Raw genomic sequence first — 27,811 nt, forward strand, 5'->3', positions numbered from 1 at the left:
CGTGACTATGAAGGCTGCAAAGTCTTCGAAACGTCGGGACAAAACTAAAATATAAAAAACCGCGATAGAATCCGAAAAGTAATTTAATTTTAATGTACATTGTAGTTGATTGTAACATATGGACATGGACTAGATCCTGAGCTCGCTGCTTGCGGATTATAGAAGCGTGATGATTGTAATTTGATTGTACATCCAGTGAATATTCTATTTTCTTGCTCACATTACCCGCAGAAAACCCACATGCTCTGCAAAGATGGTATAAGCCAAGTGTGTGATCATGATGTCCGTCCTGACATATAAAGGGTCATTGGCAAATGGCGTCACTAAATTAAACTACGTACTTAATATTATGTACTTATCTTCTTGACAGTAACACATTACAATAACTTACTTGAACCGTAGAAGTAAAATTAAAAAGTATAATTTTCTACCAAATAAATATCAATAAAAGTAATTTTAATTATTCACGTTCTAATACTACTACCCTTAGAGAATTAATTATAGCGGAAACACAACACTTTCAGTCAGAAATATATTCACGGACACGACATATTCGCACTGAACTACAAAATGATCAAACAATCAGATAAGTAAAACAAGGATTTTTGGTTAAATTATTCATTATTCATGGATTACTTTCGGTACAATGGTAGCAGTGGTAAAGACGTGCATGTGGTTCCATTTATTAACGCAATATCAAAACGGCCTTGTATATATCATACTTACACAATATGGGTGAGTACTTCAATTAAATGTTATACTTTTTGTTAAATGATTTTGTGTAATACTTTGTTAGGAAAAAATAATTTTAATACATAACGACAGTTAATTTCTTTAACCCACATAAGTTGAATAAAGTATCTGGTATAATTGTGTGACATCAATGCAGTGCTTCAGTGCACGTGCTCTTTGAGTGCAGAGGGCGCGCGCGGCGCTGAGTCGTGCTGCGACTTTGTGACAGCGGGCGAGCCTGTGGACCGAGCGAGATGCATGTGACGTCACGCGACATCTCGTAATTTGTCGGTTAATATCACACCGACCGTTCCAATATATCAATTACCTACTTTTACCGCTGTTACGTAACCGTGAGAGGTCGCCGTCCGCACAACTTAAGTCGATGATTCATTTCTGTGTCAACTATTTTTCCTGCTGTTGGTTAGCAGAAAAGCAAGTACTTAGTTGGCCTGTTATAAACTAACCTAAAAGGATATAATAGTTCAAGAATGATGCCTAATTTACATATTTAATTAACTCAACGAACTCTGGTGTTATAATCGTGTGCGAAAACATACGTATACTATAAGTATTATTTCTAGAAAAATTAAGCCGAGTTTAGTAACCCGTTAGTGGGTTGCCCTTAGCATGGTTACTTCATTTTAAAAGGGTTGTAAGTGTCTAAAACGCTCACTCGGTGTGTTTGTATAAGCCGACCTTTGTCAAGCTAACGAACGTAAATCAGGTTAAAAAAAGTTATAAATCTATTTAAATAGTTCTGGAGAAGGAGTTAAGTTAGAGTTAGAGTTATCCTTAATTAGTTGTATTATATTTAACTCATCAGCATGTAACGGTATAGAAGGGTATTGAATGAATCCCGATAATAACAACGGACCCAAAATTTACCCTTGAGGCATTTTCCATATAGAAATTAATGATTTGTTATATTGTGCTTTTGAAATGATTGTTTTGAGTTTGCGAGTCCAAGATTTTAAGATCAACACAAATACACATCAGGCCTTTTTCCAGTAGGAATAGGCAGAGGTACAACCAGGGCACCCTATTTTCCCTAAGTATGTTCCGTCCCATGATGTGATAGGAGCGATCCAATCATCATTTTGGGCTAAAATTTAAGACTCGCGGTGATAGTGAGCAGAAAAATCCAAATATCACATCGCCCAACCCAGGGATTCGAACCCTCAGAGCTGTAATCGTTCTGTGCACCAAATACAACTTCACCCCTAACGCAGGCCCCGAGGAAGATCTTCTTCTGAATATGAAACCCATGGCTAAGTCCACCCGGCGTCCGGCCGGCGTCGTGGCGGTGTGGAAGAGGCGGCGGCGGCGGCGCGCGGCTCGCTAATAGCAGCGGTGTCGCAAGCGGCGGTCCTTCACCTGCTTCCACCCACTGTTCTCGCGCCCGATTATAAATCATATCAGCCGCGACCGTTTTTTGTTCTAATTAACGTCATTTACCTAAATAGCGACGTGGCGCAATAATTTTATTGATAGACTGCGCCGCTACTAGTCGTAACATCCCCACGTGTGTGTGGGCGCCGTACCCCGAGCACGACACCGATTGTGGTCAGCGCGGTGTTCGCGGAACTCGTGCGGATGTGTCCGGGTTGCTCAACAGACACCCGCCGCGCCGCGCCCGAATCACATTAGGTTGCCGAATGACACACACACACACTCGCGATGATGCCAATAATGAGGCAATTTGCTGCAGTTGTGTAAAATATGTAAAATATTATAATAGTTAACACACTTTCTAATATGAATTAATTGAGTGATGGTATCCAAATAGGTAAATGCGTAACCGTGTGTCGCGTATTAGAGCGCGTCTGCCGTGCGGTCGCAGGTCATGCGCACTGACGGGCAACGCTCATGAGGAGATAGTTCCGACAAGCTGCAACAACGTATACGTAATGCGCTCTCCATGCCCATCCCGTTCACAACATCACCAATACGAGTCCTGTTAGCCTGGAGCGGCGCACCTCGCCAGCGTGGCAGCAACGTCCGGCACAAGCGACGCTTCGTCGCCTCGTCACCGCACACCGAACCACCAAATTAATGTACCGGATAACAGAGCCAACGCCATAAATGGTAGGAGTGAAATATTATTGTCAATCGGCAACAACGTACCGTCCGTCAAAGGATACTTTCATCTCTCACCACCAGTTGATATTTTTCTTGGGCTTCACCAGCTACTACGGTGAAGTCACTTAGTTAAGACGTTTCAGTACGAGGGCACAAACACAATAATACGCAAATACGAGTTGCGCCCGACGTTCAGATTCATTTGTCGGATAACAGTATTATCCTGTTGTCTTTGTTGCGGTTTCGTAATTTCTAAATGCACTTTGGTGCCTACAACACTTTCGTGATTCAGTACACGTTATACCCAACAGGACGATACGCATTGCAAGTACGAGTTTTTATTCGTTTAAAATAAGTAAATAAAAGACTAGAAGACGTGATCGCCTACATAATAAAGAGCGCCATGCTTGCGCAAATCAGTAGCCATGCCAACCATATCACTGAATTACAGAGGCTTGCCTGTCACTCGCCTCACACTACTACCCTCGCCACTGATAATTAGCTACCAACAACCCGACAATGTATCGCCGCTCTGCCCTGCTAGGATCGTAATATACGTTAGACTACGCAATCCTAAATTCGATTTAGATTTTCCATCTGGCATTTACTACAAGAATGCATGTTATGTTAAAATAAGACACTACAGTAATTGCGCAATATGCTTGGTCAATCCATACTCGGTAACAAACAATGCTTACATACTCTAACGAACTCTCGCATTTGAGAAACAAGAAATTTATTCATGAAATGTGTAATTACTCATAACAGTTAATGTTTCCGCTCTTGGCCGGCTGAAAGTGACGCGCGTCAGCACGGAGTGACGTATCAATTATTATACCTATAACGCGAAAATTAGCGCGTCACATCGAGTGCGTTGAGATAGGCTCCGTAGCTTAACCATCATCTCTCGGAACTTGCGATCTTACTCTCCATGTAGCGCTCGAGGTGTACGCCTACAGACAAAATTGCTCGAAACTGCATGTTCTAGACTCGATGTGATAATGTGCATTGATACCCGTGTTGGTTATAAGCAGTACAGTATCACCGATGCATTAAAACAGACGTGAATTGACATCTATGCATATTGTTTCGTTTCGAGAGGTCACCGCAGGCATGAATATTGTGATTAGTTTATTATATGGAACACGTAAATAAAATGTTCATATTCGGCAAATAGAATGGCTGCGTCATGTTAATATTACTCTGAATGCGGAGGTTGTACGAAATAATATAATCAAAAGATAATACAATTATATTATTGCATAAAACCATAAATTTATTTATATGTATAACATTGTATCAGTTTTCTTTAGCTTGACTTTTTCTACTCTGCCCGAAGCCAGCACAATACATCTTCAGAGTGAACTCTGACTGCTTCAGTGAGCTACTGCGTGTCGTTGTACACATGCATGAATTAAACAATACTATACACAATTTTATGTAATACTATAGCGGTCCGACACAAACCCAATGTGAGTTTGCTAAACTAATCGATTCGATTAACAGCGCGTTGCCTAATATTGTTAATGTTTAGTCATCGTTATTCATGAGGATCCGATGCTTCGCTTTTTAATGTGTGCTAATATAGAAATTAAGTAATATGTGTCGACCCCGCGTGGACCCTCCAGCACATTCTCTGGCGGGAGGATTCTTTAACAAGCGTGTTTACTTTCTCAAGGCTAATTCTAATGCATCAGCCTTGAGGAAGTAAACACGGTGCTCGGTAGGTGCTCCCTGGCCACCGCCTACATGCGCGTGGTACAGCCGGGCCAGCGGTCACGAATCCTCGTGTACTACGCCGCCGTCGCGTTGGTCCGCGACCCCGTGTTTTGTAACAACTGCGCGAACAATTCCGATGCACTCGTAAATCATAAGTAAAAGGCGACACTACCCAACTTGTACCCTCCTATTGCAACGATAAATCGATGTCTAGACCCATATATTACCAAAATTCTAGTCGGTGACAGCGCGAGACATCTTCTGAATGAAAGTAATATTTAATTATTTTGATGAAAGTTGTTTTGTATATTATGCATCACGGGACCTGATTACGAAAGGAAGTGGTTTTGCTGCAGCTTGTTCTTATTCCGGGGGTGGGGGGGAGAATGGCACTGTATTTTCGTCCATCTTTATTAAAGGAGGTTTTTCGTATTCTCTTGACTGTGTCATTCCGGTAAGGTATTTAAGAAAAAGTGTAAATGTGCAATGACCATTGATTGATCTATCATGATGTCATGTTGTTGTTGATATTGGAATGGTGCGGTGATCACCGGCGCTCTCTGTAGCCCGCGCAGTGTATGTAAAGAGCAAGGTCGAAAACATTGCACCCTACTGGTGATCTCCTAGTCCCTAATACTTACACAGCGATACTGGGCGCATGCGCACGTGGCGTGTTATTTCAGTACAACTCGTCGCTGCCCGTCAGCACAACTACTGTTGAGTGCTAGTTAGTAAGGCACTACGTTGTATTAACCGAGTGCCTTGTACAATGTACAACGCCTCGGTGTCGATATTGTTCAGTAATGTATTTGGTAACAGTCACTACTCCTGACTCAGTACTTACAATCGATTCCACCGTCTTATTTTATTTTTTGAATGAATAACCTACTTTTAAAATCAAGTATCTACTTACCGATTGTTACCTTAATTAAGATTTGCCCTACAAAGTTCCAAGGGCATACACGTATGCGCACGCGCAAACACGCGCGTACGCACACGCACACGCCGCTGCTCCATACGGAAATGCCAGTTTCGTAAGCACTTTGCCAATAATTCTTACTTATATCGTAATTATGCAAACTAACTCACTTCCTTACATTAAAGAGGGATCTCTACTTGTCTATTTCTAACTATAGCGGTTGGTGACATGAACACTCTACCGCTACTGTCAAAGTACCCAAAAGATGTAGTCAGTTATGGATTTCGATAATTCATGACCATTTAAGGTTTTCTTTATATTTAATGCCGAAATCTGTGGCAGCGCTGATAAATCCGCGACATCTACGGTCAACGCCGGCAGTACGGATGTCAGCCACATTGTACAGTGCAATCACATAACGACCGCGGAAGGAGTTATTTTCAAGTGGTTAGTCCGAATGCACATTCTCTTTATCGGATCGTGCAGTTGCGACAAGTTTACTAACAGTTATGCAAGCAAGAGCGGGCGACGCGCCGCTTGGAGATGCGCAGTCAGCGACACCCGCCCCGCGACTCGCTCGGGGGACTGGGTCAGCGGATACACGGAGAAATATCTGACTCGCTGCAACATTCGTGTTATGGAATCAAAAAATATTTCAATAACTATTAGATACGTGTATGAAACAGCTTTTTCTATACATAGTAAACAAAACATTCGTAATAGTAAAGCGCGTTTCGTCCCGTGTTTACTTCATATTTATTTCTCCTCTCATTTCACTTTTGGTCCAGTTACGGCTTCGCCAAAACTCGATTAAATCAAGACCTCCTTGACTCATTATATTAAGTAAAAAGTATAATGCAATGGTATGGAATTTTACAGCGACCGGTCCTTCAGTGAGCGTGTTGCGCGCGCACTGCGCAGGGACTGCGCCGGATGATTCCATCGCTATAATTATGCTTTCATGTAATTTTCAAGGTTTGTGGAACAAGTTTTTTAATTTGACTGTACACACAACCCATGTGTGTATGTGTTAAGGTGGAGTTAATATCTTAATGTGCTGCCGTCCAGTTTAGGTACCTTCAGGTGACCCACATAATGTTATGATAGAAGTGGCGTTTCTACAAATTTGCACACTTGATCTAAACATTTTCATTCTATACCTGTTATGGGAACCGAACCGATATCCATGTAACGTGAAGACGTTTCTATTACATCCACCAACCTAGAAAAACCTCACTTGCTCATCGAGCTCATCTTATCCCAAACAACATCTATGTTATTCATTGATACTGGTTTGGAGGTTAGTGGGGCGGCGCGACCCTGTGTTTTAACTACCAGATCCAATAAAAGATTTAACGTGGCGTATCCGGCGCAAGGCGTCGGCGACGGGGGATGGCGCGGCGGGTAGCGCGGGTGGGCGACCTGTGTGGAAAGCGCGAGCAGGAGTGTCTAGGGACCTTCACCTCGCGACCTCCGACACCGGCACCGATACCACAGCGTCTGCGCACCAGTACGACAGCTGTCTCCAACCCCGCATGTAAGCCCTCGACTGTGCGACAGCGCTAAAAGAAGCCACGAGTCCAGCCAGTAATACTTCATAATAAGACTCATATTATATGAACATGCTGTTTGACCCACGTTGTATCCGGACCACTGTTTGCAGTGAGTGTGTGGCACCGGCGTGGGACCGCTCGGTGCTAAAAATAATAAACTTTTTAAGAAATTATTAACGCACAACTTTTACGTGCGTTCTATAAATAAATCGGCTCGTGTTTTCCTTTCGTTTGTCCGAAAAACACGTCACTCGATTACATTCTCTCACCTTGTGCGTGTGCACATGGCGGCGGTGATTGTAAGCGCGGTGCTGCGGCGTTGGAGTCGTTGGAGTCGTATGTTATGGATACAGAAGCACTTGGTTGGCTTATTATTTCTGAAAATAAGTAATAAATAGAAGGCCCACTTGATTTCCTTACACTTGCAGTGGGACGTCAGAACGATTCCATAAATTTTCACTCGCTTTATGTTCAGTGTGGTATTGTAAAGCGGACACTAAACTCACGCGTCCCACTGTAGGCTGAGTTGTAACAGCACTTGAATGGGCTCATTCGAACAGGGCTACTCGTTCGACTGTTGGCTACTCGTTTGACGGGATGCAGTGGAGTTTGAGCGCGAGAGAACATACAAATAACGCATTATGTAACAATACACGATATTTGTACTACAATTCAGGTGAGTATAATCATTACATTAAATAATTTATATGTATAATAAATGTTGTCTCCGCAGTGCTTATTATGTCATATTCTGTGTCCACGTTCCAATAAAAACTTTCCACAACTTCAGAACATCTAATTTCAATACGTTTTTGTCCAATTCATATCCGAGGCGAGCTTTTTATTCTATAGAAGGATTGAATCTAGTACGATAAGCATATTAATATAATAATGTTATATGTTATAATGACAAAAATTTTGGCCCCAATGTCTCTCAAACCAGAACATCTATGTATTTGTCGTAAGCCTAGCGACATATACGAAAAATCTACCACCTAGGACCAAAGCATGCAGCTGTGTTACCGCGCATGCTCGTGCACTGTGTACTGCGCCGGTGTACCACGCCGCTGCTGGGCGAATGTTGTCACGGCGTACTTCGCAGGTGGTTACTAATTGCGTGTCGGGTGTAAGGTGAAGGCTTGGTCGCGTCTCGCCGCGTGTCACACGGGGACGTGTACACGGGGCGCGCGCGTGTCGGGGTCGCAGGGTCAACGGCCTGCCTCGGGATGGCGCCACACTCTCATTGAAACTTGCCTACCTGATACTCTCCGTACGTTTAATGCGATCGTTAAAAACTCAAGAAATTGTAGTGGTCTGGATATCTCCCTACTACCCTTTGCTGATTTTCTGACCGTAATTTATTAAAACTACTTACAGGCAATAGATCCAGCGCATGAGTCAAATATTGAGAACCTTTATTATTTCATTGAATAGTATTATGATGTAACCGCCAAGAGTTACTACAAACTTAATATTTTGTGATGTAATATGTGTACTCGATCGCGATTGTTGAACATTGCGATTGTAAACTGGACTTACACGTGTCATCACAAACTCAATCGCGCAATTAGCGATACAGCAGAGAGACTTCGAGGCCTGCCTGACAGATTCATGCGGTTCGAAGGACCAAAACAATGTACGAGATGATATGGCTTTGCAGTGTTGATATGATGAATGATTGATAAGAATAGATGATAGACTGATATTATAAAGGACAAGGAATGATATACAAAATTAAACGCTGGAGTGACTGCTGATTGAACACTTATTAAATGCTCGAAATTACAAACTGTGGTTAGGCGTAAAGCGCAAAGTATTTAGTTTTTTTGCGGAGTAAGTCCCTTATTTCTACCGCCCAGTCTTCGCAGGGGGCGACTGAGCGGTTATGTTGGGGTAACCGTTGCCTTACGGCCCGACAATTCAAGCGGCCCGAGACCCTCGGGCGGCGGTCGGGCCGAGTCCCTAACCCTAACTAACTAGTCCCTACGCAACGGCCTACCGACCAAAACTCCGCGTTGACCCTCTTTGGCGCATAAGGGATGACTGCGGGCTTCCTTGAGACAGTAGGTCTGAGTCTTCGTCCGCGGCCGCCTCTGCGCGGTGCCGCCTTGCGGCCCGTCTCCTAAATGTGGGGGGCTCCTAAGCCCCCGCGCACCGAAGGACGATCTTAGCGTCAACGCCACACTGCCGTCCATTCCGAAAGTATTTATTTTGTAATAACATAAGTCAATCTAATTAAACTTATACGTTTTTCGTATATAATATGTATAATAAAATACAAAATACTAAAAGCTACAAAAATTAAGCTCTGAATTGGCTCCATGCTCCATATGTATAGATTAAAGATAAGTTCTTAATTCATAACAAGATCATTATACAACAGTGCAGCATGTTGTGCGATTGTTTACACGCGCCTCACCCCCGTACTGCGCCCGCGCCGTCTGCACTCCTGTCGCGCTACTTATCGCTCGATGTGGACTCTGTATCATACACTATCATATTTCAGTATTATGAATGACGTATTGGCAACACCGAGCAATGAAAGTGCCTAAATTGTCAATAACAGAACACACGTGCGCAGACCCGCTGCCCGGCGTGTGTAGGGAGTATAAACTATGGCGTGCACGAAAGCTCCGACGCAGATGTATCGGAAAACACTTCGAGGAAAATCCGAGGGTGAGTCGGAGAAGTCACGGCGGTGCGGTGCGGAGTAGTGCGGTGCGGGGAAACGCGACGCGGTGGGGCGCGGCGGCGCCGGCGGCGGCGGCGGCGGCGACTGCAGCACTCGGTCGCGCGCGCTCTCCTCGCTCACACGCGTCCACGGAGCACTCGTCCGCGCCACTGCAGCCGCCGTGAGTGTCCACGCCGCAGACGCGCAGCTACTCGGTAACGTACCCGCACGAACATACACACAATACACAATAGAACGCGCGCTCGCGCAACGCCGGCGAAATCGCCGTTGCGCGACCGCGCGCCACACACCCCCTGGCGCAGATCTCGCCCCGAAGGCGGTTGCCTCACGACGCGAGGTTGCGCGCCCGACATTGGATAAGTTTCAACACCAAGTTATCGTGGAAAATCGATTTCGATAACATTGAAACTCGAGGTTTTGCCACTCACTAGTGTTGTAAATGTAGAGCGGTGGCTGAGGCGGTGCACGCGACTCGCGCCAACACTTTCGCCGCCCGCGCCGCCACACGTACTCACACACGCGCCGTACTCGGCGCACATTGTTGCTTGTTGTTGTTGTTGTTACTGTATCGTCGCGCGTCGCCCGCACGTGGCGGCGGCTCTAGTGTTCGTTACGTAATCTCGCTGGACGACGTTGGGTCCCGCGTCCGCGGTCTGTTGGTCACCTCACCACTTACCTCCGCATGTTTTCATTTATTATAGTAATAATATATATTACATGCATGTCATTCTTGTGTATATTTCCAACCCCTATGTGTCCAGTCAGCACTCAACGTATTTGTATCATTTGTTACACTTTACATAACTCTTCTGTCCAGAATTGACCTGTGTTGAGCGTTATGTTGCGCGCCTTTTACAACTGTTTAGTTCCGGTTCACTGTTGAAATCTGCTCACGTCGAGCGCGGGTCGCTCGTGGGTCGAACTCTACGGTCAAGGTTGAGGTCAGGCCACTAGCGCCCTCCCTCCTGCTCTCACCATCACCCTCGGCCCTCGCCAAGTGCCGTGCACTTGCACTCGCATCCTTCAGACTAGCGACATTATCATAAAAAATGAATAAGTCAATACAAAAAGTTATATTGCCGAAAAATCATATATTAGTTACTGTAATTGAAAGGTATCGAAAATCTTTTATTTAATTAAGGTATTCCGAAGTATACCGTCCCGCTCGATCCTTTACGGCACTGCACCTACACATGCGCAATGCGCATGCATCCCTGAGGAAGTCAATGTAGAATTTTCTAAGGTCGCGATTTGTTTCGACTACTAATATAATACAAACTGCATAATATCGTTGTTAGATAACTACATGACGCAGCAATTTTGTTTTTTTATCAATATTTACTAACTCTATGTGTTACTAATATATACATATACTCTATTTGTAACCGGAACTTGGCTTCAATTATTAGGATATACCATTGATTAAACCTTTATACTTTAGTAGTTTCATAGTTTGTTACCTGATGTTAGAGTTCGCACGAGATGTGGCCGTACAGCTGAGTCGTATTGTACGCAACACTTTGTATTTTTGATTTAATCTCGCGATGCAACAAGTCTCTCTGTCAACTGTATAAACTATCTCTAGACAGTTATCAGATCAACAGAACAATGAGTACAATAGCGCATATTTGCAGCAAGATATTTAGGCAGGTCGTGACGTCACGCGGCGTCAGCGCTTGTACTTACAGTTACACTTGTCTTCAGCGAGCCTCATTGTAAGCTAAGGAATGTTGTGTGTAATGCAGTTGCAATGTCGTCGTATGGCGGAGTGTGCGACACACATGGCCAGTGATCCGCGAGCATGCGGGGGAGGAAGGCGGTGTGCTCCTTCATCGTAGAAACTACTAGACGTTTCAGATTTATCATGTACCACCTGCAATGGTCATGTGCGCAGATCCCACATAATGAATCTCTCGTTTTCGGTGCGTGCTGGGAGGAGCGCGGCGCTGCAGTGTGACGTCACGCACCACTCTACACAAACTTACTTTCAAGTAGCAATGATTACCGAAAACGAGTTAATTGTGGAGCTCAACGATTGTGTAATGCGGAGCCGACTGTCATTAAAAGTAATCGGTATTTAGAAGCTGAGTCTATGGCGCCGCCGCTACAATCTGTGTGCGCTGGGATACCGTGCTTATTCCAGTAATTAATCTGTTAATTGGCGTATAATGTTGTGGCGACTCTTAATTAGTTGGTCTGATATTGGCATCCTTTCGCATACAACATCCTTTTAAATACTGCAACAAAGGAAACCGCGCATATTTCGCGATTTGGACTAGACACCACTAGAATAGTAAATATTCAAGTCAGTTAGGTTTATAATTCCATGCGCTACGTCAGCGATAAATTGTTCCGAGTTATGACCCTCACATTCTAAAACACCGAAACCACCTTAAGACGCACTGCTTGTTCGCTGACGATGTATTAATAGTCCATATTGTCATTATGATTCGGATAAATGAATCAACATTCCTGCAGTGTAGCTCCTATCTAGTAACGACATTGTAGAGGCACCGCCGGCGACGCCACGCCCTGTCGTCCGCGCAACTTGTTACGTGTCTAATTGGCCGCTTCCAGCTCAATTATGATACAATATACTGCTGCAACCAAATATAGTTTTAATTTGTCTCACAATATATCACTAGTTCGATACAGTCAGAAACCTTCTGTTATTAAGTAACTATACAATAGGCAGCATTCTGTTGTGTGCATATTTTAGTACAAAAGACTTCAACGCGGATCATAAGCATTTCTTTTAGTAGATACACAATATTGTGTTAGTCGACTCATTGAGTTGCTGGCACAGCACAAGGCCACAGATACTAGTCACGTGAGCGTGGATGCGCCGTCATGTATACACATGGCGGTATTCCCCAGTAGCACTCGTCGAGACGACAAATATTTGTATATGATTTATCACTTACTAATATTATGTAAACGTGTTCGAATTTTGCATATATTCTCGTCTGTATGCAATCTTGTATTATAATAATTATACGAATATACTCGAAAGATCGTCGTATCGTCTGCAGGAGTCATTGACCATGGCCACAGCCCTCACAAGCGGAGCGAGGAGATCAGGGCGGCACACCTCTTCGCAGAGGTCACAATTTGCAAAAAATACGTCTGTTTTTTTAAACAATGCTTTAAACAACAAAACATAATCGGGGTACAGATTATTTAGTATTGCGCATAAACTTATTTTTTGAGATAATGTCAACCAGTTTATGATAAAATAGCCGCGGAAAACGAAACCTCTGCCAACATAACAACTTTCAAAAAAAATTATGACACAATTAAATGTCAGGCATTTTACAAATAAACCACCTTGAGACTTCAATGTTTCAATTCCACGTAAATTAAGCAATGCGTAGTCACTATAAATAACAAAAGCAAATTTAATATGAAATTAAATATCTGTACATTAATTAATTGATCAATATTAGAAGTGGATATAATATTATAAAACATTTGTCGTAAATATCAATAGTGTCCTAAATCTTCACGTAGAAGCGTCTGAAGTATCACGATGTGTATATGTGTGTGTGCGTCGCGACATATCGAGCACGTGCTACATACTCAAAGAAACCAAACGATCACAGGTAACACGCGCCGCCGACGCCGCGCCGTCTTTACAAATAACGTGTATTTTTCAAACTTTAACTCAAACAAACAAAACAAAGCGAACCGTATAAACATTTAACACAATCTCTTTAAAGTTAGCATCTTTTTGTCAAATATATTGCATATGTCGCGCCGAGGGTCGCGACCCCAACAAGACTGCAGCGAGTCCGGTCAGCACCACTTCCGTTATTGGCTAAGGCGATTGCACTAGTAAAGTGCAGATTGCGCAAGCGCAGCGCCTGGAGCACTAGATAGCGCTACAGCCGCTACCAACTTTACAAACCGACAAGTCGCCGCCACCTAACACTGATCTCGCGAAGGTCTCTGAAAACTAATAGAAAACTTACAATTGCATTGTCAGCGACCGAGTTTCGGTTTGTGATTATAATTAAATAATTTTATTAACAATACTCGATGTTAGGTGTTTTGTTAACTCGCAGTCACACAAAGCACACAATGCATACAATCACCTCATTGTTGACAAGTAGACCGATGTGATGAAATTAATACAAAAGTTGATTTCAATGTAATGTCTGCGATGCTAGCGTAAGCGCACAGAGTCCACCCGCGGAGTCCGCATCATCGAACTTCTTTTTGTACATAAGAAATAGTCAGTTTGGTTGAAGTTAATATCTCTATTCCATTTGACTTAAAGCGAAGCTCCTAATTCTTTCACTCGACTATGTAAAAAAATCACCCGCTAACTGTAGAATACAATAATCCGCGCAAGACAACAATGCGTGGCCGTGATCTTGGTCAGGCAGGGCGCTCGCGCACTAGTCGCGACAAAGTGGGCGGCGCACAGTGCGCATGCGCAGGATGAGCAAACAATGCGCGCGCATCACATCCTTGAACTTGTGCCGCTCACACAGCACTCGGTGCAGAAAACAATATCTCCACACGGTGACACGTGGTTCACAAAGTGGTTTGTCTCTTCTCCGGACGGAAAGATTCTACCGCATATTTAAATTCTAATTTGTAATGTAATTGTAATTTAATTTTATCTTAATGTTTTCTCTTTGTAACTCTTTGTTTACCACTGCAGAATATTCTAGAATTATAACTAAGCTTGCCTTTATTATTTGTAATAGTCAGAGCAACTACTGCTCGAGTCGTGACACACTCGTCACTCGCACATTATTATACAACACGTTACGCGACCATCGCGCCCCCCGCCGACGTCTTTATTAATATTTGAAGTTGAACAATGTTCATAGCTATAAATAATTTTTATGTATTTGTGTGCTGCATTTAAATAACTTACGAATGGGTTAAAATACAATGCCAATCTTCGGCTCATACTTCACTTGCCATCTGAGATACTGCAGTGACTTTCGCCTAAAAAATAAAGGCACTTAAAGTCCAGAAAGAAAACTAAAATGCAATGACAATGAACAATCGCATATTTTAAAGCAGTAGTTTTAAAAGAATTTATTAGGTAATAAGAAGTACCTAAATAATAAAGTTATTGGCAATAATGCAACCTCGAACACAACCAGAACTTACCAGTTTCGCCACTCGACCACTTCTGATTGTCGCTACGGATAATAAATTCGGATATAATTTAATTGGGTTTTACTAATAGTATTGCTTACACTTTGGCTATTATTTAGACGCGTTCCGTCACAATCAACGTAGAGATTATTGATTTTGGGAACTTTACATTTATCTCATATCACTACATAGTATAAAACAATGTCGCTTTCTCTGTCCCTATGTGTGCTGAAATCTTTAAAACTACGCAACGGATTTTGATGCGGTTTTTTTTAATAGATAGAGTGATTCAAGAGAAAGGTTTATATGGATAATAATAACATCCACTAAATAGTCAGCATTGCACCCGTGCGAAGCCGGGGCGGGTCGTATAGGATAAAATAACACCCCTGTGTTTTGTACTCAATAGTTTAGCTCAAGCGACCGCGCGCCTTCCTAACTATAACAGCTTATCTTCTAATCTTGGGCAAAAAGTCCCACCCAAACATCCAATAACCTAATCATTTCCATCACAGTCTCATAGGATAAAGACCCAACCGGTATTCATATAATCCAACACAAAAATAATTGTATAACATAAGGAAATGTCCGTACGCCCGACGCACGGCATTAAGTTATATGATTATACTGCGCGCTCGATATCATCTGAACATGATAAATCTCAAACATTATGAGTGGCCATAGAGCCTACAATCGCTCGTGGCTCGTCACGCTGCCGACGCGCAAATATAGTTGCGACGACGTTATAATCACAGCCAGAGATGTCAACCGGAGCCGCTGCAGAAGTTTAATCATTTACTGGAGCGGCCGGGTGTCACGTAATGTTCGACTGTGTCGCGATAATTTTGCATCCACGGTGATGCGTGAGACAAGCGTGTAACTAGAGATGCTAAATTAAAAGCAGACGCAACTCTTGCGATCAGCGAGACTCAATGACATAACCATCATTATTCTAAAATTAAGCTCAATATGCTTATGAATGCAAAGTGACTTTAAACCGGGTACAAGTACGACTCGCAATGATTGCTCTATGATACATGATGCATACATAATGGATCGATCGCAAGTATTGTTGTATTGGGAAAAGGTAAGTTATACTTTCTGAGGCAGCACTCTTTTTTTATAGAGCGCTGATCGGTTTATAAACTTATTCAAATATTCAAAATAATTTGTCAAAAAGAATCGGAAAATTGGTGTGGTTTTTACATTAATAGTTTTATTTATTATATTTTCTGTAATGTCGTACGGACGTTTTGTTGAATGTGGGGTGTCCCCACAGTTGCTATCTCGTGAGACAAGCCACGCTAGTCGCCCGCCGTCGTGTCGATGTGAAGCAACTCACAAACAACATAAAAACTACATTTAAGTAATGGACTGTCGTTATGTAAAATGCTATAATCATATAACGTTATTACGTGTTTGATCTTGTCGAAGACTCCGCGTGGCTCCATCACCTCAGTGGTTAATGTTCGAAACCCAGTGACCCGATTGTGCTTCCAAAATAAACATTTGGAAACTTTATACGTAATCAAAGTGATGGTGTTTGACATTTGTCTATGTAATATTGATGTAAGAATCTGTAATTAGATGACATTGCAGCAATCTTTATAGTAATTGAAAGGAAGCAAAGCGGGAGACAGTCAACTCCTGCGTCTAGTGCCAACTCTAAACAGAGAAGTGACATTTGCAATTCGCATTTGCCTTATAGGATTATATATATACATAATTTGCACAAGATCACTAAAATGAAGTGCGTATAAAACACAGTATCAGATATTGTACAACCGCGGCACGTGATGTAGCACGAGCTGACGAGTGTTTCGTTATATTTATTTATTTATTTAATAAAACACACCAACAGCATGTATATCTTTAAGTCTAGAGAACATTGTAAGTAAACAATTGGCTGATATGCATGCCACTTACAGGCACACACAACATTCATAAAATAATTATGAGTATTTCTCAAAATATTGTTCACAACGAAACAGCCTACACGAAACACCACTACGATCCTGTCGCGCCGTCCGTGCCCTTCTATTCCAATACATATCCATATATACAGATATAACAGAAATATTACTGCGGAGTTCTACACAGCGCGGACCTGCGTACATGTCAGAAGGGCACACAATCAAATTATAATTACCCCTAGCCGTATTTCGGTATAATTAGTTCACTCCGAGCAGATTAAGTTTAATATTGAAAGTAGCAAACGTATCCCAGCCTCGGAATCGAACTAAGGATCTTCCCGTCACAGCTCAAGACATACAACCGTTAGACGAAGAAGGCATTGACTGAGAAGTTGCATCGTTGCATGTGGAGTACATACCACGCATACACACGAGCTTGTGTGGAGGTCAGCGGTTGCATCACCACATCGGAGTGCCACAGGAGTCCGTGACGGTCAAATCCTCGCGAGCATTGGGGCAGATGTTCGTGACCTTTGCTGCACTCAATACTGTTACGAACGAACACATACACAGCATGGCTCTAATATAAATAGCCTCTCTATAAATGCTACTTTACCACGAACATTGTACAGTTAATGTAATGACGCTCGACACCTACACCATTCACAACTGGCAGAATTTATAGAAATACCATTTGTATTTAATAAAGGCCTCATGCCGGTTTCTATTTACAAAAAAAGATACGAGACGGATTTTATCATTATGTTGCTAATTGTCTTAGAATAGCATTCAAATCACAGCAAATATAGTGGACTGATGTGAGGAAGCCCTCGTGTGATTTCGATGTATATATGTACAATACATGACAGAACACCGCGCGGCAGTTTGTACGCGACAGTCGCTCCACTAACCGCTAACTGCTTCAGCAAACACGACTGAGCCGCGTAGTGAGGTAATCGTCGCGTAATTCACACGCGCTTATCACAAACGCAAACTGAAACATCTGCGCGACGCAACGGAACGCGCCGGAAAAATGCGCCTCCACATAATCGCATGCGTGTCTACTGTGTATTGTATACGTAAACTATGTAATGTTTGTGCATTACGTCGTGAAGCGGACACAAAGGAAATAAGATCTAAGAACAATTTGATGAATACCGGACAGTTATTTGATGATGCAGACGATGTTTTGTTTCAACACGAGTGCTGCGGTGTTTAGAGCGCTCATTGAACGTCTCGGCGGCGGAGCCTTGTACTGTGGCTATAACCTCGACCCAGCGGCGCGGTGAGGGCACAGCTAGAAGAGCTCGCTACAACTCTTTGATTGTGTATTATATAGATGGAACATCACGAAAAAATAGGGGAAAATATTGTTGCATGCTGTTAGTATCGGGTATATTTGTATATAACATACACACACGGGTGGCACGCATAAAAGAAGATGTCATCTACACAACCTGGCCAGTACGGCTTGTACGAATTATAATAATATGTCTATTGGGTAAGTAAGTTTTCAAACTATTTAGCCCCTTCACATTGTGAACCAATATATTTACGCGCACATTCCAGAAGTAACATTTAAATAATTATTTACTTTCGACTGTTGACATTCACTGCTTATACAAAGACTCGTAAATTCCCGCCGTGAAGTAACGCATAATTGTCGCATTGCCATATCACGGGCGTCATTAAGCGACATTGACATGAACTCTGACATGTCACTGACGGATAATGTGAACCGGTCAGATGTCGTGTGGTTGACATTGACATACAAAAATGTAGCGTACAGTGACGTAACATGAAGGCTGCTTTCTGTTTTCCAACTTTTTGGAAACAGCTGAAGCTTCTCATGCGCCTCATGAGCTCTTTGCAGTTATATAAATTATCCTATTGCTCCACTAATCATATTATTAACGTATTGTCTTTTTAAGACCTTTCTGGCTGTTGTTTATAAATAATTGTGACAATATAAGAACATTTACTTAAACACAGTTTTAAGACGCGAGCACAGATTAAATTAATTTAAACCATCCAAAAGATATTACTGAGTCAGCGCTGTCGGCCGGGGTCGCGTATAATAACCGTAATTTATTCCCAATTTGTATGTCACCGCGCGGCCTTCGTGCTCCGTGACCGAGCGCTGTACCAATTACCGAATACAAAAAGCGTCGCCAAAAAACTTCGCGAAAACACCTGACACTCGGCTGAGGTCGGGCCAAGACCTTTTTACACCCCCGCCCCCGCACCGCCCCCGCACCACAAGTACACACAAAATATTATGACCTGATAAATCACGTCTTAACACTCCCAGCTCAAGGCTTCAAATTGATTCTACGTAAGTACATTCGTCACCTTGTAGGTATTTATATTAAGATTCATTCTACATGTGAAAATATTATGCTGACGTTAATATTGAAATATGTAAATCTCATGCGGTTGAATGTTATGTTTTGAGATTTGTTAGTTTTATTAACACCTAATAAGACAAGTCGACGTCGTGCTCGTGGAAATAAATAATAAACAATCGATTAGATTCGCTCGATTTTGTAATTAAAACCCGCTGTCATTAGTAATGCAATTGTTTATTTTTCGCTAATAATTACTGGCACCGGTGCGGTGGCTGTTTCACACTCGGTGCTGGATGTTCTGTGGCGCGGTGTTGCGTCACGCGGTTTTTGTGTGAGAGTTATTTAACCGCTGGCTATTAACAGCTGATACCAGCTGAGCGCGGCGAGAGGAGAGCGGAGTACTAGTGACGTCACGCCGCACTCGTCCGACACGCGACAGATCGTCTACTCAAACCTATTATTGGAATTAGGGCATTGGATTCTACATTTTGTCTAAAAGTAGTATAATTAGTATTATCAGTCTAATACTGAAATATGTAAAACAATATTATAAAAAAAAACAAAAGGAGATAATAATATTATCTTAAAATGTTGTAAATAGACGTAAACCTCTAATATTAAAACGTTATCATTTTGAATATTGTGAAGGTAAAATATTTCGTCGTAGTGTTAAAAAACAAATCTGGTTAATCGGTTTATAAATTCACTAACCTCTGAACGTAACACTTTCGTCTTTGAGCTACTTTTTTAATTGCATGCAAGTGGGTCAATTTCATTTGCATCATTATTCAAATGATTTGCTAAATTAAAAAAATATCAGTGATTATTAAAAAGAAATTTCCATATACAAAATATTTTGAGTTTTTAGTATGTATAAAAGAAATAACTTATAATAAGTAACTATAGAGTATGAAATGCGCGGGGTCAGTGAACAACCGGTTACATCTCTGCCCACTACTTCAGACCACAATAGCGACATGGATGCATTAATAAGATTGTAATCCTATTAATGCATCCCTTTCACATTTAATGTTGCCGCATCTATATTTCATTTTAAACGATCTAGAACTTTCCTCGCGCGAGCCATCCACGCCCTTAAACGTACACCACGTACACACACACAGCTATGTGTGACGTCACAGCGGCACCGAGGCATTACTTTCGCTGTCGGAAGGAGGTCGCTGAAAGGGAAAGGGGCGCGGAGGTGCATCGGCGCGGCGGTGCGGGCGGCGCGGCGGTGCGGGCGGCGCCGGCCGGTGTGAGGAGTGTTACGTCACACGTCGGCCGGCGGATTATCAGCGAGCGATCCGCGCCGATATCTGTGCCAGTGTGTATCTGTGCTTGTGTGCTCGTCAGCTGCTATCTAACTCCGCTGAGATTATACAACACTTGTCTTATAAAAATTAAAGCCACGAGAAAGGTCAAAACGACAGAGTTGTATAAAATGGCCCTAGCATACAGCAATGACTTGTTATTTGATAGCATGTGTGCCCAGTGGGGTTCAATTGTTAAATAGATGACTCGTACATATTTCCTTTAAGTTTAAAAATATTCTGAAGGACTCCCATAGTTACCAGAATTTTATGTAGGTTTAGGTGTGTGCATGTGACTGTTAGGTGTAGTCCAACTATTATTGATAATGTCACCACATGCACCAGGACTCGTCTAACCGCGTCAGCTACCTCTGACATGAAGTAGAGACTTTCCCGCCCTCACACCCACCACTACAACTCCTGTAAGCCAGGATCAGCAGTGGCACGCATTTTGTGACACCGAGCAGAGAAGCTCGGCGAGTCTCAGGGAAAACTAATATGTCATTATCCCGCAACGAAATTAATCAAATAGAAAAATAGGGAGGAGTTGGAAATATAAATTGTCCACTTCCTCCAGAGCAATGCGGGTGACAAAATCATGATGTAAGGAGGCGATTTAACCTCAAGGATAGGGACGTTTACAACTAGATAAGCTAGTTATAAAGCACCACGGATAAAATTAAATGAAAGGGTCCTATCACATGAGCTGTTAGATTTGATTACAATAGGCATGGCAAAAACGCCGAAAAGCACGGAAATTCCGTCTAGTCTCAACAAGGTCCATGTAGTATACAACCCCGGATGTTATTTGCATACTGTTTAACATGATGTTGCGCTCTTCATGCCAGAGACCACACTCCCAAAGTACGTGATGAGCAGATTGTTCAACCTCGTAACCAGGTGGAGAGCATGGGCACGCAGGAGAATCAACCAGTCTAAATGAGAACAGTTTACCCTTAAAATTACCATGGCCGGTAAGAAATTGCGATACACAGTAATCTATTTCTAGCCAAGTTTTAATTAGGCGATCGCGAACGTACGGAAAGTATTTATATAAATGACGCCCTTTCGAAGACGAGTCCCACCTACATTGCCATTCATTTAATAACTCGTTGTGTACATCAGTGTGCGGTTTAAATAGTCTATCGATTCTTAAGAGCTCGCGAGACGTAAGAAACTTTTTCCATCCTCTCTGGTTGAGTAATACATAGCGGCGCGACGCTGTACCTCCAAATCGACAGGGAGTACACCCGCGAGGACAGGCAAAGCTTCTGTACTAACAGTTCTATACGCCTTGCACAAGAATATCAACGCCAATCGTTGACTCTGGAGCAGTTTCCTGCGCACAGCACCGATAGTTGCCCTATCGGCCCATACAGGTGATCCGTATGTAATGCAAGCTAAGTAAGTCGCTCCATAGATGATTTTGAGCGTAGTGAAAGACAGTCCCCACGTAGAGGTCGATATCCTTGTCAAGGCGTAAAAGTTACGTTTTGATTTTTCCCCGACGTTTTTTATATGCTCTAGAAAGGAAAAATTTCGTTCTAAAATCAAACCTAAATAACAAACCGATTCTTTCCTTTTTACAACAATATTATTAAATTGACTGACATGAAGTAGACAACGTCACTGTAGTGTTATCAGATGTTTGATATTCCATTACTATGACGCAACAGTGTGTGTAGGTACTCGCATCAAGCAGTCTCCATGTCGGTCCTCCCACGTGAAGTCTCGACGCGTCTAGCGGCGCCCCTCATGTGCCTGATGATCAATGACTGCAGCACAGTTATTTACTAATAATGCAAATGCGTCTCACACACGCGGCACGGACGTACGCGACGCCGCGCGGTCTGCTCGTGATTAACCATATCCGTTGCGTATTCTGTGCATAACATCGCCTTATTCGCAGGCGCATGTGTCGCGTGTATCGCTCGTCACAGATGCTGATACGTCATACAGTTTAATATACATTTACATAAACGGAATACCACTAACAGCATTCATTTTCGCATCCGGCCCACAGCCGCTCTTATTCTTCTCTTTCGCGACCGCTCTCACCCTGTTTTGTAACAGCACTTAAAAATTGCAATAAAATTATGTATTAAGACCGAGCACTGAATGATAACAAGACAGATTGCCGTCGGTGACGTGATGTAATATAATGTTATTGCACTTCACTCGTTTCAACAAGTTATAAAAATTGTTTAAGGAATGATATCTTCAATTTGTTTTTTCCAAATATATTACGATTCAAACAGATAAATTTGACGCGACTCAACACTACTTCACAAAATTATTTGTGCAGGTACTGCTGCATAGTGAATCTAGGCCGTGCATGTCTCTCGGAGGCTGTGGTGGCGCGTGCGCTGGTCGCAGCGCGGCCTCCGCATGTCGCGTCGCCTCGGAACTAATCGATCATTGCGAACGCGCGCGAATCGAAACAAACTAACGGAACTAATCCAGGGACGAGATACCACGCCGCTCGGAGCGGCTCGCAGGATGCCCGAGAAATGTTACTGATCTATTATTAGTGCGTATCTACTCTCTATTGCGCTCATTAAAACTCCGTTTGACCTCGCTTTGGAAATTACTTCAACAATCTTACTCAAGAAAGTTACTCTAATACTTTGAAACAAATAAAATGTTTTCAGTAAACACGTCATATTGTTTTTAGCATTTAGCCCTAAAACACACTTGGATTTAACTGCAAAGCAGGCACGCTGCACATTAAAATTAATATAGGAAAATTATATGATAGTTCTCACATAGAACTGCATTGCTTCGCTCTAGTGTAAATCTCACGGCTGAGATCTTGTTTCCGTTGTGAATCGCTACAGTTATTTTAGTTGAACAATTAGTTTGTAGTAAAGCCGTAGTGAGCCGAGACGGCGTCGCGCACGAGTGTGGAAAAATAAACATTACAATACAGACGCATACACAAGGCTATCCACGTGTTAATCGTATCTAATGCTATCAAATTTGTATGAGTGCTACTCGTGATAAACAAGCTCGATTGATTAAAAATGTTAAGTAGTTTCGTAACACTGCGATGTCCGTGGCGGGATTTAGTTGCGCAACATTCTGAGACTGAACACAAACACACACACACACACATAGATGCGCTTGTGTACAGACACATAAACCGGTTAGTTCTATATCATTGAGTTTAATATCGCGCTTTATTAATATTTTGTGGAATACAAAGTTGTTAAAGATCGCTTTTTATTGAGCACCAACACATGTTACCCGTATCTTTATACCAAAGTATTTGTCATCAGCGAAAGTAAGTCATAGTTCCGAAGACCTCACACTCATTAGCGATGGTTATATTGCTCTAGCGGTGTTAACTCTTTAAAGTTAATCCCACGGCTGATGGAAAAGACCCATAGTAGCAGATTTTTTTATCTATCGTAATGTCAAGAACAACCCACTAGCATACGGTAACCATAGCGACTAATAAACAATGCTTGTACCTATTAGAACTTTAAATTCTAATGTATATAAGTAGGTGGCATGTAAGATGCAAACCTACGAAGTAGACCAATAGGAGAGAGTTTACATAATGTGATCTAAATAGTAGCACGGGCGGGACAGTCTAGAATGTGTGGTGCGAGCGGCGTGGTCGTGCGTTGTGTAACCTCGCGCAGCACGTAGGAACCGATAATGTACAAAAAGTTGATTGCGCGCGAAGTGTTTAGCCGCGGACGAGGGTTGCCACACCGCACATATTACTTAATAACTTCGCGGCGACCGGCGCCGAGAGAGTACCCATCATCGCGCCGCGCGGCGATGCTCGTCCGCTCTCGACGCGCGATTGTAACAACCGCTGCGACCCCAATGCGTTGCGGTTACGTGACACACCTCTACGATAGAACATACCAGTGTAAACGTTTGGCATACGATGAGGACTATCAAAATGTTATTATACTATATGTTATTAATGGCAGTTGCGTTATTATGTCGCATTATTATACCTCGTAGAAGAATCGTAGCACATTGCTACGCTTGCTACGTTTGTTACGCGTTGATGTCTTTCGTATCACTCCTGTGAAGTTTCTAATGATTAATTATTACTTAGTTTTAATTTACTTTTAATATTTATAAAATATGTTTAATTTGGTAGTATATACGAATATAGGTGTCTAAAATGTATTGAGTTTGCAAACAATAAGGGCAAATCCACGTAGTCGCCGCCCGAGCGGCACCACAAGCTGTTTTGTATCTGCGATGAGTGAGCGAAAGAGATATACAAGAGAATAGGAAGGATGCACACCGAGCAGTGCAGATAGCGCCGTCGTGCCGCGCCCCGCGCCACTCGCTGCTTGATCCGTTTTCATGGCTTAACCCTTTACTTATATGTCTTTTTGGTCACTCGTCACTAAAAATACATATTCCTTGTCACAAAGCCTACCTCGCTGTCGTTAAACTCGCGTAACAGGCATTCAATGTGATTGTTAACGGATGTGTAAAAATGAGGTCGGTAATTACGACCTGTTGAACTTTCTATTGGACCAGGTCTCTTATATGAACGTATTACATGTAACGAGTATTATCTAATATATTTAATTGCATTACAACTTCTTAAGCGGCTATAGCCTAGTTAGGTCTGGAACGGACTGCTGAGACGAATGTCCGCAGGTTCAAAACCCAAGGGCATACATCTCTGCCTTTTCTAAGATTATGTGTGTATTCTTTGTGAATTATCGCCGAATATTCGGTGAAGGAAAACATCGTGAGGATACCTGCATACCTGAGAAATTCTCTATAGGAATTTTGAAGGTGTGTGCAGTCTACCAATTCGCACTAATCCAGCGTGGTGGACTAAGGCCTAATCGGGCCAGTATATAATACAGGGCTGATATTATTTATTAATATTATAACTTCTTTAATCTCTTTCGATACAAAGTAATTAAAACAATATGTCTTAATGGAATTTTTCGCTCGCTGAGTCGAATGTAATGAAGGCCACACTGAGATTGCATCAATCAGGTCATCGACCACGTTGAAAGTAATTCTAATAAGACTGCATCGACGTGTGCATACAGCCCGCAGGTTGCAGCCCTTCGGACATGCTTTGTGAATATTTCCACGTCCACAATAGTTTCCGTGGGCGCGCGCGGCACGCTTGGTTCACACCAAAGCTGTGACAATACCACCCGCCTCCTCTCTGCCTCTGTACCGCCCCCGCACTGCCCCCGGGCCGCCCCTACGCCGCCCTTACTATGCCTGCACATATTATACGTCCTACACACACCGCGCCTCCTCACACCCTTGTGACATAGATGTTTTACTTTTAAATTATTTTTAGTATTGGTCATATAATATGGTAAATAAAAAGGGAAGGAACTGTTCTACTCGTTTATAAGTTTTTCTTCGTTTAGGAAACAGGACTATTAACGTTTGTAACCCATTTTGTGTCTAATGAATAAATATATATAAAAATATAATAGATACGTTATTTACAGCGCCGTTGCTCCGAACAAATGCATTACAAATTACAAGTGAGACTCGCAGGCCTTAAAAATGTGCGACATTCGTAAAACGTCAGTTATTAAAATATTTCGCCAAGCAATATGTAAATAATTGCAAGATAAAGGTCAAGAAACGGAACTCCCCGTACGTGCGTGTTCCAGTAATTGTTACGGCTTTATATCCGGGCTTGTTCCAAGGTTGTGTTCCGTGACCCCCCGCCCCCCACCCCCGCCCGTTCTTCGCGCATACTGGATACTCGCGCTCGACTCCGATGTTGATAAATAACATACAGCACATAAGCGTATTATAAATGTATCACAGTAGGCATTTTCACAGGGTAAAGACGGTAGTATCCGTTTATCCTGGTCACATATATGGCAGCATTGCGCCACAGTCTCACAGGTCGCTGTCTCGTGTGTTGCGCCACCCGTGCCACTCGCTCTTGATTTATGACTTCCACTTAACACAAGGTTGAACAGAGATTGGAACACATACCTAATCGTCCAACTCGCAGCGACACACTCGGTACACGATGTAGAGACTCCGCATGTTTCTTCTTGCGGGAGTCACAACAGCTGATTTTTCTCGAGCGGGTGGACTTTTACCGCACGTCCTTGTGCCGGTGGTCGGTGGTGCCCCTCGCCCCTCGCCCCCGTCCTCCCCGCACCCCCGCACCCCCGGCGCCGCTCACTGCCGCGACTTTACCTAAAATCTTTGTTTATAAGCGGCGTCGTGTGATAATCGCATATATAGTATCAATAGCGAGCAACGGACGCCCACACAGCGCACGCTGCGACCGCTCCGTCAACTTCGGTAACGTATTGATTTCATTCAGAATACACACATTGTTCCGGAGTACATAATGCATGATACACACTCTCGCGTACATTTACAGTAATATATCCATCGAAACAAAAAAAGTATTTGCGTTGTGCTCATTCATAACACATCTAAATATTACACTGACTTTTATTGTTGAAGTAAATGAGCAAAAATTTTATCACCTCAGTTTAAATAGCACTGTTCATAAATCGAGAATTTTCGGCAAATTATTTATAGAAGAGAAACCAAAGCTTTAAGACAGTCAGATTTACTGTCACGGACACAATATCACCCCGGGGTGACTGCCACAGCGAGAGACAGTCCGGAGTGGGTCAGTCCATGTTGCATAAGGGTCGCGGGCGCCTCCTCGCGCGGCGTTAGAAAGTGCGCGAGTGGGTCGAGCGGCGGGTTCCATACTCATCATACCGCACATTTGAACAACAACGTGCCAATTAGAATAACATTAACTCGTGAAACACTTTCGGCGTAACGTTACGGCATTATTGTTGAAGGCGCGTGGTCGCTCGCGTTGTTCCTAAAGTCGATAACCGCAGCTGTACGTGAGGCGATATTAGGCCGCGTCTGAATCATGCTTTGATTATTTAACTTTACTTTGTTTAGTAGGAACAGTGTACGTAAAACGAGTTAGTTTGTTTGACAAGAACTATAGAACGGAGGGATGCGGCACATAGGAGACATGAATAGCTTAGTTATCGTAGACCATAGTATAATTCTGTGTTTCACTTTAATTTATACAAGATGTACCTATAGATATTTATCTTTGTTTTTCTTCGTATACAAATGTATTCAGAAACGTCCTTTTTGCTTAGGGCGATAGAATACATTAAAATTGTTTTCACATCCGCGCTTCTCCTTTTTTTCATGAAAGACCCATCTCTCCCCCCGCTCTACTACACACGGCGCCGCCGCCCCGCTACACTGGCACGAGCTCAGCCCACGAGCACAATCCGCGAGTAAGCCGCGGAGACCCTCGCGTTAATTCCTCACAAAGGTCACAGAAACAAATTAACTGCGACCTCTATGCAACACTTAACCGAAATAGATCACAGATATTAATTCGTTCCGTAACCTTTAAATAACTTTTAAATATCCTGTTTTCGTAACGCC

At 42.8% G+C, this 27,811-nt stretch overlaps 1 protein-coding gene across 5 annotated transcripts in view; it reads left to right on the plus strand.

Moving 5' to 3' along the window:
- Positions 1-9,760: 9,760 nt before the first annotated feature.
- Positions 9,761-27,811, plus strand: part of LOC115440931 (RNA-binding E3 ubiquitin-protein ligase MEX3C) — a 38,025-nt gene continuing 19,974 nt past the window's right edge. For 3 of the 5 annotated variants that reach the window (XM_030165448.2, XM_030165451.2, XM_030165450.2), the window contains exon 1: positions 9,761-9,857. The gene's annotated coding sequence lies outside the window, so the exon portion shown is untranslated. Of the gene's footprint in view, positions 9,892-26,603; positions 26,675-27,811 lie in introns of those variants that run through there. The other 2 variants (XM_037447410.1, XM_030165449.2) reach the window with 2 other exon arrangements.

The sequence above is a fragment of the Manduca sexta genome, chromosome 6 (assembly GCF_014839805.1).
Source record: "Manduca sexta isolate Smith_Timp_Sample1 chromosome 6, JHU_Msex_v1.0, whole genome shotgun sequence".
NCBI classification, from domain to species: Eukaryota; Metazoa; Arthropoda; class Insecta; order Lepidoptera; family Sphingidae; genus Manduca; species Manduca sexta.